The sequence below is a fragment of the Octopus bimaculoides genome, chromosome 15 (assembly GCF_046866305.1).
Source record: "Octopus bimaculoides isolate indiv1 chromosome 15, ASM4686630v1, whole genome shotgun sequence".
Taxonomy (NCBI): domain Eukaryota; kingdom Metazoa; phylum Mollusca; class Cephalopoda; order Octopoda; family Octopodidae; genus Octopus; species Octopus bimaculoides.
In genome coordinates this window covers 20,053,735-20,066,234 of record NC_142942.1, presented here as the reverse complement: position 1 = coordinate 20,066,234, position 12,500 = coordinate 20,053,735, and positions in this window count along the sequence as shown.

Sequence of the window (12,500 nt, the reverse complement as noted above, 5' to 3'; positions counted from 1 at the left end):
ACATCTAATTATAGGGTTGAAATATCATTTTGGATAGAAAAAGTCGAAGGGCTTCCTATAGGATTCGAGCCTGCATCAACCGCAGACATGATAGGTGTTCTACTATTGGACGAAAACTATCCTCCGAATTACTCTATCCATTTTAGAATCTTTGTTTTTACTAATGAGAGCTTGTAAAAAAAAAAAAAAAAGAATTATTTCACGTTCTCTCGAAGTTTCTAAATTCTTATGACGTCAACAACGAACGTGTTCGTGTACGCCAAGTAGCCAAGCAACCTCTTTAATTTAATCATAAGGCTCCTGGATCGTGCCTGACCTGGAGTTAAACAACAACAACAACACCATAACGATTGTTCACAATGCGTTTCTCTGTGTAACAATTGAATTTATTAATTATGGGCCGGCCATATTTAATACTGTGATCACTTACCTCTGCTCCATCATGGCCGACTTGAGGGTTAACCATCATGTGATGAGGTTATGAATTACTAGCGGTGTTTCTAGATATTGAAGTTTGCTCTTTTTGTTTAAATTAATTGATTAATTATGCTTGGTCAGAAATTAATTAAGGAATTACAAAGAGATAATTAATTACCTTGTCACATCAAATGTACATTAATTAAAATTATTTTGGCGACGAATAATTAATTAAATAAATGGACTGGATCATGTATCTTGTACCTGAATTACACACACACACACACACACACACACACACACACACACACACACACACACACATATACATACATACATACATACATACATACATACATACATACTACCCATCTTATCCTCTCCCACTCATCTCTCGACTCGCCATTTCTACTCCTGCTTCTCTCAATCCCTTGGTCATTCACCTCTCCCTGCTTTATCTCTCCTGTCTCTTCTTGCCCTTCCTCTGTTTCAACACTCTTCCCCTTGAACCACATATTCCTCCTTCCGCCTACTTCTATTTCCCTTCTTCTTCAACCATTCTACCCTTAAATTCCTTAAATTATGATTTGAAATGTTAGATGCCAATCTCTCCACCCTGAAAACCGAGGCTGGATTTACAGTAATGTTTATATGAATCCATTACTGGTTGTATATCCTTGACTTTTTGCACACTCAATTTGCTAACCTTACAATTGTTACATAATTCCGAATCCCCAGAAACAGCTATCGGTCCTGAAATACCATGCCCTTTCTTCTTAGTTTTCTGTATTTTTTGTACTCCATGTAAATCTCTTCTTTTGATTATTCTGTTTTATCGATCAGGATTAACCTAGAAAGGAACAAGAGCAACTAATAAAATCTCATCTAGTGTGGAGCTCAACGCCTGAAATTTCTCTCTTTTTTTTTTTTTTGATGTAGGGTCCGGAACGAGTTGATTACATCGACCCCCAGTGCTTAAATGGTATTTATTTGATCGAAGCCCTGGAGAATGAAGGACAAAGACAGCCTCAGTGGCATATAAAGTCAGAACATAAAGCCGGAACGAAGTGCCGCTAAGCATTTTAACTAACCTCTTAACTGTTCTGCCAGCGCGCCACTTTTCAACATCTACAAATAAATATATTATAGACAATATGCAAATGTTTATCAAGTCAGCTGCTAACGTAAGTTGGAGAAAACCAGATAGATCGCTTGATAAACAAAATGTCGACCTGAGATCGCAGATAAATTAACATTATGAGAAAGAGTAGCAGATACAATGAGGAAAAATCGAATTCCTATATCGAAATCTTATAAATTCCTATAAACAAAATCAAAGAAAGTAATATGTTTTGGATCAACGTCTTAGACTGTAGGAATAAAAAGTCAGAACGAACACAAGACTTTCGAGTTGTTATTAACAAACATTTCCCATAAGACCAACATGTATCAGAAGCCATTTAGTGTAAACACCGCTTTAATGGAAATTAACCCGGAGAGATAAATTCTTAATTGCTTCAAAATTATCTCCTTTTTTTTCCTTCACATTTGCTCAAAATTACCATTAAGTTCTGACTTTCTCTAAGTAAGTGTGTGTATGTATGTATACATGTTGTGTGTGTATATATATATATATATATATATATAACACTAATTCTAGGATGGAATTCATAAATATTTAATACGTCCCTACGCGCGTTACCATAAACGAATTTAAAAGATATATATATATATATATAAATATATATCGTGGCACTCCGTCAGTTACGACGACGAGGGTTCCAATTGATCCGATCAACGGAACAGCCTGCTCGTGAAATTAACGTGCAAGTGGCTGAGCACTCCACAGACACGTGTACCCTTAACGTAGTTCTCGGGGAGATTCAGCGTGACACAGTTTGGGACAAGGCTGGCACTTCGAAATACGAGTACAACAGAAACAGGAAGAAAGAGTGAGAGAAAGTTGTGGTGAAAGAGTACAGCAGGGTTCGTCACCACCCCTTGCCGGAGCCTCGTGGAGCTTTTAGTATTTTCTCTCAATAAACACTCACGCCTGGTCTGGGAATCGAATCCACGATCCTACGACCGCGAGTCCGCTGCCATAATCACTGGGCCATTGCGCCTCCACTCACACACATATGTATGTGTGTGTGTGTGTGTGTGTGTGTGTGTGGTGCATGCGCGCGAATATATATATATATGCGTATTGTCCTTCCCTTCGAAACACAGAGTAGATGGAACAGGGACAACTGACGAAAGGGTATACTCTTTATGTTGCATGTCTCGTTTCTCTGTTTGTTTTTTTCGTTTTCTGTTTTCATTTCTCATTGTGTTTAACGTTTTTTTGATGTCCTGTAGCCACATATCCATGTATGTACATACCTACATCTATATGTATCCATGTATGTATACATATAGATGTAGGTATGTACATATATGTATGGATATATGCATATATTTATATATCATTTATATTATTATATGATCGAACGCCACACATCCTTTTCCAAGTAAGTTATATATATATATATATATATATATATATATATATATATATATATATATACATATATATATAAAAAATATATAAATATATGCATATATCCATACATATATGTACATACCTACATCTATCTATCTATCTATCTATCTATTCTATCTATCTATCTATCTATCTATCTATATATATATATATATATATATATATATATATATGGACGTATGAAATAGTGCTGTTCATATACACCTGGTGAAACCTTCCTGTTACCTTCAAACATATTCGGGGCATCGATATTAACCCCCCCCCCCTTCCTATTCACCTTTCACTTCCTTTCTGCATCCTTCTTCACATTAATCCCCGCTTAATTAAAAATAACAGCGAAGAATATCGCCCTTACCTCGGCCCCCCCCCACACCTACACACCACAGATTTTTGCATAATTTTATTTTCTATCTTTTTTTGTTTTTGTAGTGGCGATGGTGGTGGTGGTGGTGGTGGTGGTGCTGTGAAAGTGGTGATGGTAGCTGTAGGAGGGGGCCTGTACCTTCTCACGCTTCATGTTTCCTTCTCTCACTCACTCTCTTTTTGTGTGTCCCCCTCTCTCTCTATGTCTCTCTGACTCGCTCTCTCTGTTCCTCTCTCTCTCACTTTAATTCTCATTCTCTCTCTCTCTTTCTTTCACTCACTTTTTCACTCATTCACTCACGCACTCACTCTCTCTCTCTCTCTCTCTCTCTCTCTCTCGCACACACAAGCACACACATTCTCTCTTTCTCCCTCTGTATTCCCCTCTCTCTTTCGCTCTCTCTCTCCCTATCTCTGTCCACCCTATCGTTCTCACTTTTCTCTCTCCCCCACCCCACCGTTCTGTTATTAAAGATTACACATCATCTCTAGAATCTGTGTTAGACCATTTAGTCTGCACCTCTACCCCTGCCTATCACCACCACTACCACCACCACCACCACCACTGCGACCACACCCTCCCAGGTACCTGGTAAACCTCTCGATTAATGAGGTTTTCTCATGAACAAAGCCTGGCTATGATTCACGGTATCCATGGCAGCACGCTGCTTTGCCCACTGCGATATTAGCCAAATATCGAAGGCAACACGTAATAATAATAATAATAACAATAACAATAATAATAATAATAATAATAATAATAATAATAATAATAATAATAATAATAATAAGGGATTCTGTTATTTGCCACAAGGGTGGCAGGTGAGTGAGCAATAGAATAATAAATTACACACACACACACACAAAAAAAACGGTTGGTTTTTATGCAGAATATGAGAAAATAGATAGCGAAAAATATCAGAAAAGATTTTTAAATTAAACAAAAAATTATTTTTAAAAAAGCAGTAAAATGGCTCCAATAGGAAAAGTGGAATCGCTTGTATATTTGTTTGAAGGGCATTCAGAAAAAGAATGGGTTGGAGTATATATTTCGTGTGGTGCTTTTTCATTTCGATATATTTCGGCCAAAAATTGGCTCAAGCCATGGCGAACTCAATGGCACTAGCTGGTAAAAGGTTAAAGATCTTTCTTACCATCATCACCACCACCACTACCACCACCACCAGCACCGTCCCCATAAAGAAAGATAAAAGACATAAGCATGTACCCTATAACCTTTGCTGCCATTAGGGTCTCTGAGCGGAATTTTTGACAGAGGTTACATGGTTTCTTTCAGTGTTGGGTTGTCCTTCCCATCAGTCAATTCCTGTCTTCAGTATATGCAAAACATTCTTTGAAAAACCAGAAAATATCCAAACTTGGATACAAAGTACCGTATTTTAACGTATATAAGGAACCCCCTAATTTGGGGGACTTAAAATTTGGAGAAAACGGTTTTGTAAGGGATTATAATGCTGTCCATGTATAAGAAACTCCCATATTTTTTTCACCTAATTTTTGATAAAAAAAAAGGGGGTTCCTAACACACGTTAAAATACGGTACCCCTTGTATCATACTCTGTGAAGGTACGTGGCTCAGTGGTTAGGGTATTGAACTTACAATCGTAAAGCCGTGAGTTCGATTCTCGGTGACGCATTGTGTCTTTGGGTAAATCTCTTTATTTCACGTTGCACCAGTCCACTAGACTGGCAAAAATGAGTTGTACCTGTAATTCAAAGGGGCCAGCCTTGTCATATTTTGTGTCACGCTGAACTTCTCTGAGAACTAAGGTAAGGGGTACGCTTGTTTGTGGAGGGTTCAGCCACTTGCACGTTAATTTCATGAGCAAACTGTTCCGTTGATCCCATCAACTGGAACCCTCGCCGTCGCAACCCACGGAGTACCAGTTGTACCATACTCTCATATTGTGTGAAGTCAAGTAAATTGCAGGTACTTTAATTTATTAGCCGGTTATACTAGACCAGTATATATAACTGGTACTTTAATTTATAGATTATACAGGAAATATAAAAAAAATGAAAAATCGTGACCTCGTTGGGATTTGAACCCAGAACGTAAAGGCGTTTAACTACATACTGAAAACTGTTTTGTCAGGTGCTCTAACCTTTCTGCCCATCAAATGCTCTTCTGCCATTGAATACTCATTGTAGCAATCGATTTAATCGATCAAATATTGACTTGGTATTATTTTACATCAGTTCGGAAAAAGATAAAAGAAAATGTTTTGTTCCCTGCGGGAATCGAACTCAGAACGCGATGAGATGTAACGAATTACCGGAAAATAGCTATTCGTCATTTTAATGACGTTGTCCATCCACTCTGCCCGCCCGCTGCTCACTATTAACGGTAATAATCGAGCTCAAGGGATATAAAAAGGATGGGAAAAGGATCGATGGATGGGCGGTGATGACTCCACCTTGTTAATAATAAATTAATTTCTGAACCACAATAGGAGCAACAATGGTAAGTTTCCTGACTTCTAGACCGGACTAAGAGAATGACGAATCTATATTCGGATTGATTTTTCGAATGTCTATATATATGTGTGAGCATGTCTGTGTATGTGTGAGTGTATATATATATATACGTATATATATATTATGTATGTATGTATGTATGTATGTATATATATATATATATATATATATATATATATATATATATATATATATATATATATATATATATATATATATATAGTTCAAATGGACAAAGAATTTTAAAAAACAGAAGCAGGCGAGGGAACAACAAGCAAACGTATTTGTTTGACGCACGGGAAAAACGGAAAAGTCTTAGACGTTTCGAGCCTACGCTCTTCGACAAAAAGAGATGAGAAGGAGAGAGAGAGAGAGAGAGAGAGAGAGAGAGAGAGAGAGAGAGAGAGAGAGAGAGAGAGAGAGAGAGAGAAAGCGGCGTTCGACCATAGAGGATGTAAGTGGAATTTTCTTATTAAATGCCGCAATGTTGAGGATTAGTGGAACTTTTCAAAGCAGGCAGTTCCAAAAGCGGGCAGTTCCGAAACGAGCACCTTTATCAGGCAGCCATAAATGCAATATTGGATGGCTATTCTTTAAGTTCTAAGTTCAAATCTTGCCGAAAGTGATTTTGTCTATCGTCTCACAGAGATCGATGAAATAAAATATCAAAGACAACTGCTTGCGTAAGTGTAATCGATTGTATTCTTCGCTAAAAATGCTTGGTTTTATGGAAGTTTCACTTTCTAAATCAATATTTGTTTCGCTTCTTCGAATTACGTTTTGTGTTCGAAGAATCGATACCAAAATATAGAATCTTGGGAGATTCTTTTATCTTTTATTTTTTATTTTTTTATATATTTCAGACTGCGGCCATACTGGGGCACCGTCTTGGAGGGTTTTGGCGAACACATCGACTAATACTGATTCTATCGGTCTCCTCTGCCGAACTGCTAGACAACAGCAGCCTTAAACAAATTAACACCGGTTGTCAAGTAATGGTGGCGCACAATCACAAGAACACAAGGGCACACACGCACACACACGCGCACACATGCACATACACACATACATACATTGCCATATATTTCCACAAACGCTGATCCAGCATGACCACAACCTTAGGGCTGAAAGGTATAAAATAATACACACACACACACACACACACACACACACACACACACACACATATATATATATGCGACCCTGATGAGATGGAGTATCCAGAAATTTGTAATATGTTGTAATTTGTTACAATATTTTACGAGACATCTTATGATGTGGTTTATTTTTCCGGGATACCCTATTGAAATGTGCATAGGTTTGGCTTATTGTGGTTGTTTCTGTTATTATTATAATTGTTGCTGCAATAAAGTATCTTCAATGCATTGATTTTGAGCTCTATCCTTTAAGAGACATATATATATATATATATATATATATACACGACGGGCTTCTTCCAGTTTCCGTTCTGCCTACCTAATCGACTCACAAAGCTTTGATCAGTCTAGGGTTATACTAGAAGAGACTTGCTCAAGGTGTCATGGAGTGGGACTGAACCCGGAACCATGTGGTTGGGAAGCAAACTTCTTACCACACAGAGAGGAAAATTCATGTAAACTGCAAAAAAAAATTTCTTCAAAATCCCCCCCCCCCCCACCATCCGCACCTCAACACCACCGCCTCTTCTTTAATTCTTTTGATAACGACGGCATTTCATCTTCCAAAAAGATGACTCAGACAGCATCGGTTCCTGGAAAGCCGATCGCAAATAACGAGTTAAAAGGTGGGTGGGTCGGAGGATGTGTAGGATTAATCAATTAATTATCTTAAGAGACCACAGTTGAAGAGCTGTGAGATTTCTTGGTCAAACAAAAATTATTGATTTCTAACGTCGGTTCAAGGTTAGGAAAAAAATCAGGGCGTCCAAATTGGGCAACAGACGACGGACTGTTTTGTAGCATGCAGCCAATGGTTGCCACTGTGTTTATTTTAAATTTGAGTCAATATCTACTTTAAGATTTTAATTTTGAAATTTAGTTGAAATTTTTATAGGCAAGAATTGTATTGGAAAAAAGAAACAGAAAATTTATAAAGAGAATTAGAACCGATTTACTGATAATCCTTGTGTGTGTGTGTGTACCAAGATAGATAGATAGATAGATAGATAGATAGATCTATTTTTCTGTCTGTCTGTATATCTATCATTGTATCCATCCATCTATCTGTCTATCTACCTGTCTGTGTCTTTGTTTATCTATCTATCTATCTATCCTATTTCTTTATTGCCCACAAGGGGCTAAACAAAGAGGAGACAAACAAAGACAGACAAAGGGATTAAGTCGATTACATCGACCCCAGTGCGTAACTGGTACTTAATTTATTGATCCCGAAAGGATGAAAGGCAAAGTCGACCTCGGCGGAATTTGAACTCAGAACGGAAAGACAGACGAAATACCGCTAAGCATTTCGCCCGGCGTGCTAACGTTTCTGCCAGCTCGCCACCTTAATCTATCTATCCATCTATCTATCTATCTATCTATCTATCTATCTATCTATCTATCTATCTGTCTGTCTGTCTGTCTGTCTGTCTGTCTATCGATCTATCTAGTCATTACTAAGTCCAGTCCTAGAGGTCAGCTTCCTGTGGTTGTACAACCGAGGACACCTGCCTCAAAACCTACAGCTCCTCTCTCTCTCTCTCTCTCTTTCTCTCTTCTATAATTTCCCATGAATATACCTGAAATCTTAAGTTCGTAAATATATAATACGAAAGCAGCTAATATTTCCATGCAAAGTCAACGACCAGCAAAGGCACACGTTACAATCACTGCAATGGATTTTATGAGAGCAACATTCGCTAAAATATATAATCTAACAAAAACTAACGGCGCTGAGAGCGCTGGCAGGTATCTTAATTCTTAACGATTTTTACAGTGGTCATAACAAATGATAACATTGAGATGATGATGATGATAATGGTGATGGTGGTGGGGTGGGGTGGGGTGGGGGTGGCGTGGGGGGGGGGGGGGGTGCTGGTCATCGTCGTCGTCGTCGTAGTGGTGCTGGTGTTGGTGATAGTGATGATGATGGTAAAGGGTGTGGCAATTGTGTGTGTCCTGGTCTTGATGGTGGTGGTGGTCGTGGTCGTGGTGGAGGAGGAGGAGGAGTTGATTATCATTGTGATGATGGGGGAGGTGGCGGGTGTGAAGGTTGTTGTGAAGGAGGTGGTGATGGAGGAGGAGGTGGGTGTGGTAATGGTGGTGGTGGTAGTGATGATGATGGTGGCGGTGGTGTTGGTTCTGCCGCAAGTGGTGGAGGAGGAGAGGGTAATGGTATTGGCTTCGCTGGCGTGGAAGAACTAACCCCCACCCTATCGGGTATCGACGATATTTCGTTACGTCGATACCCGCTAATTGGCCGAGTGGTTAAAGAGTCGGACGGAGGAATACTTCGTATATTTTGTAGCATTTGTCACGACCCTCCGTGCTCTGAGTTCGAATCTCGCCGAGTCCTCTTTGTTTGTTTTTTTATTCTTTCTAAGATCGATAAGCTAAAGTACCGGTCAATCATTGTAGATCGATTTAATATTCCTATAAACCAGGTCATCAGCTGGCAGAATCGTTAGCACACCGGATAAAATGCTTAGTGGTACTTCGTCCGTCTTTACGTTCTGAGTTCAAATGCTGCCGGAGTCGTCGACTTTGCCTTTCATCTTTTCGGGAGGTGGATGGAAGGGTCGGCAAAATAAGCACAAGTTGAGCACTGGGGGTCGATATAATAAACTAGACCCCTCTCCTGAAATTTCTGGCCTTGTGCTAGAATTTGAAACCAACATTTCTATAAATCACCCTTGATGAAGACGGAACTGTAATGAAGGACCCAAGACAGAAGTTCAATCCCTCCGACCTCCATGCAATTAGCTCTGGGTTCCTAAATGAAACATCTTACATTGGACCCTTTTATTCTATTATCTAACCTTCACTCTCACCCTCTCTCTTTCTCTCTATTCCCCTCTCTCCATTTTTCTGTCTCTTTCCTCTCTCTCCTCCTGCTTTTCCCCATTACCTCTCTTTCTCTCTCTCTCTCCCGCTCTCCCCTCTCTCTCCCACCTCTCTTCTCCTTTCTCTCTTTCCCCCTCTCGTCCTAACCAACTCTCTATCCCCATCTCCCTTTCCTTCTCCTTCTTCCCTCTTTTCCCACTGCCTTCTTTCCCTACCTTCTTTTTCCTTCTTTCTTCCTTTATCTCCCCCTCTCTTCCCCCTCTCCCCTTCTCCCCCCCTCTCCCCCTCTCCCCTTCTTTTCCCCCTTTCTTCCCCCATCCCTATATCCCGCCCCTTCACCTCCCCTCTCTTTCATATTATCCTCACTAATTCTTCCCATCTTTAATCCTATCTATCCTATAATCCCCCAATCTGTCCTCATGCTCTAATCCCTTTGACACGCTTCATTTACAGATTATCTCCCTTCTCCACGCTTGACACGAACCGACGAGGAAACTTCAACCCGGTTGCTCAAAAATGCTAGAAATAGCAACTAAATCTCGCTCCAATCGCAGCCTATCGTCTTAAAATTGGAAAAACAAAGAGGATAAAACGGTCTTGGCTTCTGTCTTTGACTCGCTTCAGTTATTCGACTGCGGCCATGCTGGAGCACTGCCTTGAATGGTTTGGGCGAATAAATCGACCCCATTACTTATATATTTCTTTTCAAATTTGGTACTTATTCTGTCGATCACTTTTGTCGAATCGCTAAGTTAGACGACGTATACTAATCAACACCGGTTGCCAAACAGTGGTGAGGGACAAACCCAACACACACATACACAAGAATCGAACTCATATACGTGGGTGTGTGGTTACAAAGCTTGCTTCCTCGGGTTCGTCCGACTGCGAGGCATCTTGGGCAAGACCCTTCTTCTTTTGCCACGGATGGACTAAGCCCCTCGTGAGTGAATTTGGTAGACAGAAACTAAAGGAAGCCTCCCGTATGTACATGTGTGTGTGTGCGTGTTTGCGTGTGTATATGTGTGTGTGTTTTTGTGTGCATGTGTGTATATATATATATATATATATATATGTGTGTGTCTCTGTGTGTGTATGTGTGCATGAGTGTGTGTGTGTGTTTGTATATGTGTATGTGTTGTGTGTGTGTGTGTGTGTGTGTGTGTGTGTGTGTGTAACTGACCTCTTTCAGTTTCCGTCCACCAAATTCACTCACAAGACTTTAGCAGGAGCGAGGCTATGATAGGGTTCAACAACAACAACGAAAACAACGTTTGACGACAGCAGCATCAATAAGAACCACCACAACAACAACAATTACAATCTAGAGGTGGTGTTGACGGAAACGGCAGAGCATCTGGCAAAAATATGAAAATTCATTGTAAATTGGTTTAAACGCTCTAATTGTTCGTCGCTTTCGTAGTTTGGTTACTTTGGTAACCGGTCTCCTTGGTGACCAGCACTCCTCGGTGACTTCATCACTTTCAGCTGCACTCAAACATAGTTTCAACAAAATGCTGCTGTTGTTGTTGTTGTTGTTGTGGTGGTGGTGGTGGTGGTGGTGCGAGCTAACAAGGAATTCCTGAATGTTAGGGGCTCGGGAATAATTGTTCTCAGCACAGACGTGACCCTACACAAGTTCTTACGGGCTTTCTAATATATAGTCCCGAAGTGGGTTAATATACACACACGCACATAGATACACACATACATACATTTCAATATATTCTTTGATTCTTTTACACATTTCAGTCCTAAGAATGTGGCCATGCTGGTGGTGGTGGTGGTGGTGGTCGTCGTCGTCGTCGTCGTCGTCGTCGTCGTCGTCGTGAAAGTGGTGGTGGAGATTGTAGTGGTGGTGGTGATGATAGTTGTGGTGTTGGTGGTGGTGGTGGTGGTGGTGGTAGTGGTGGTGGTGAGGGTGGTGAGGGTGGTGAATGTCTTTGATAATCAGCCAACCGCTGACTCCATGCGAAGAAAATTTCTCCCACATATCTCCACCTAACCAACCTTGGTATCAAAAATCTCTCCAAGAACAACACACCTTGGTGACCAACGTGATGTGTAATTAAGAAACAAGTCATTAATTCGTATTTTAATCTCCAACCGTTCCTTTTTCCGCTCTACAAGATCTACCCGACATCTTTATACACACGTTCAACCCTAATTCCTCTCTTCGTACGCATTTCTTTATTCACACAATCAATCGTGTGTGTTCGTTTATTCATTCATTCATTCAGACATTCGTTCGTTCACTCCTGTACTAAAAGATATCTTTCACATAAATCTCCCCCAACCTGCCACCCACTTACCAGCTGAAGCAAAGTGCCTTCTTCTTCTTCTTCTTCTTCTTCTTCTTCTTCTTCTTCTTCTTCTTCTTCTTCTTCTTCTTCTTCCACTTCTTCTTCTTCTTCTTCTTCTTCTTCTTCTTCTTCTTCTTCTTCTTCTTCTTCTTCTTCTTCTTCTTCTTCTTCTTCTTCTTCTTCTTCTTCTTCTTCTTCTTCCACTTCTGATGCTACACCCGTAATGGAATCAGTGATAATGTTTATATATATATATATATATATATATATATATATATATATATATATATATATATTGTTTTTATCTAGATTCTCTTTAGTTGCCTACGTAACTTCTTAAGTAATTAATCACTCTTAACACCCGTTATCCACCCC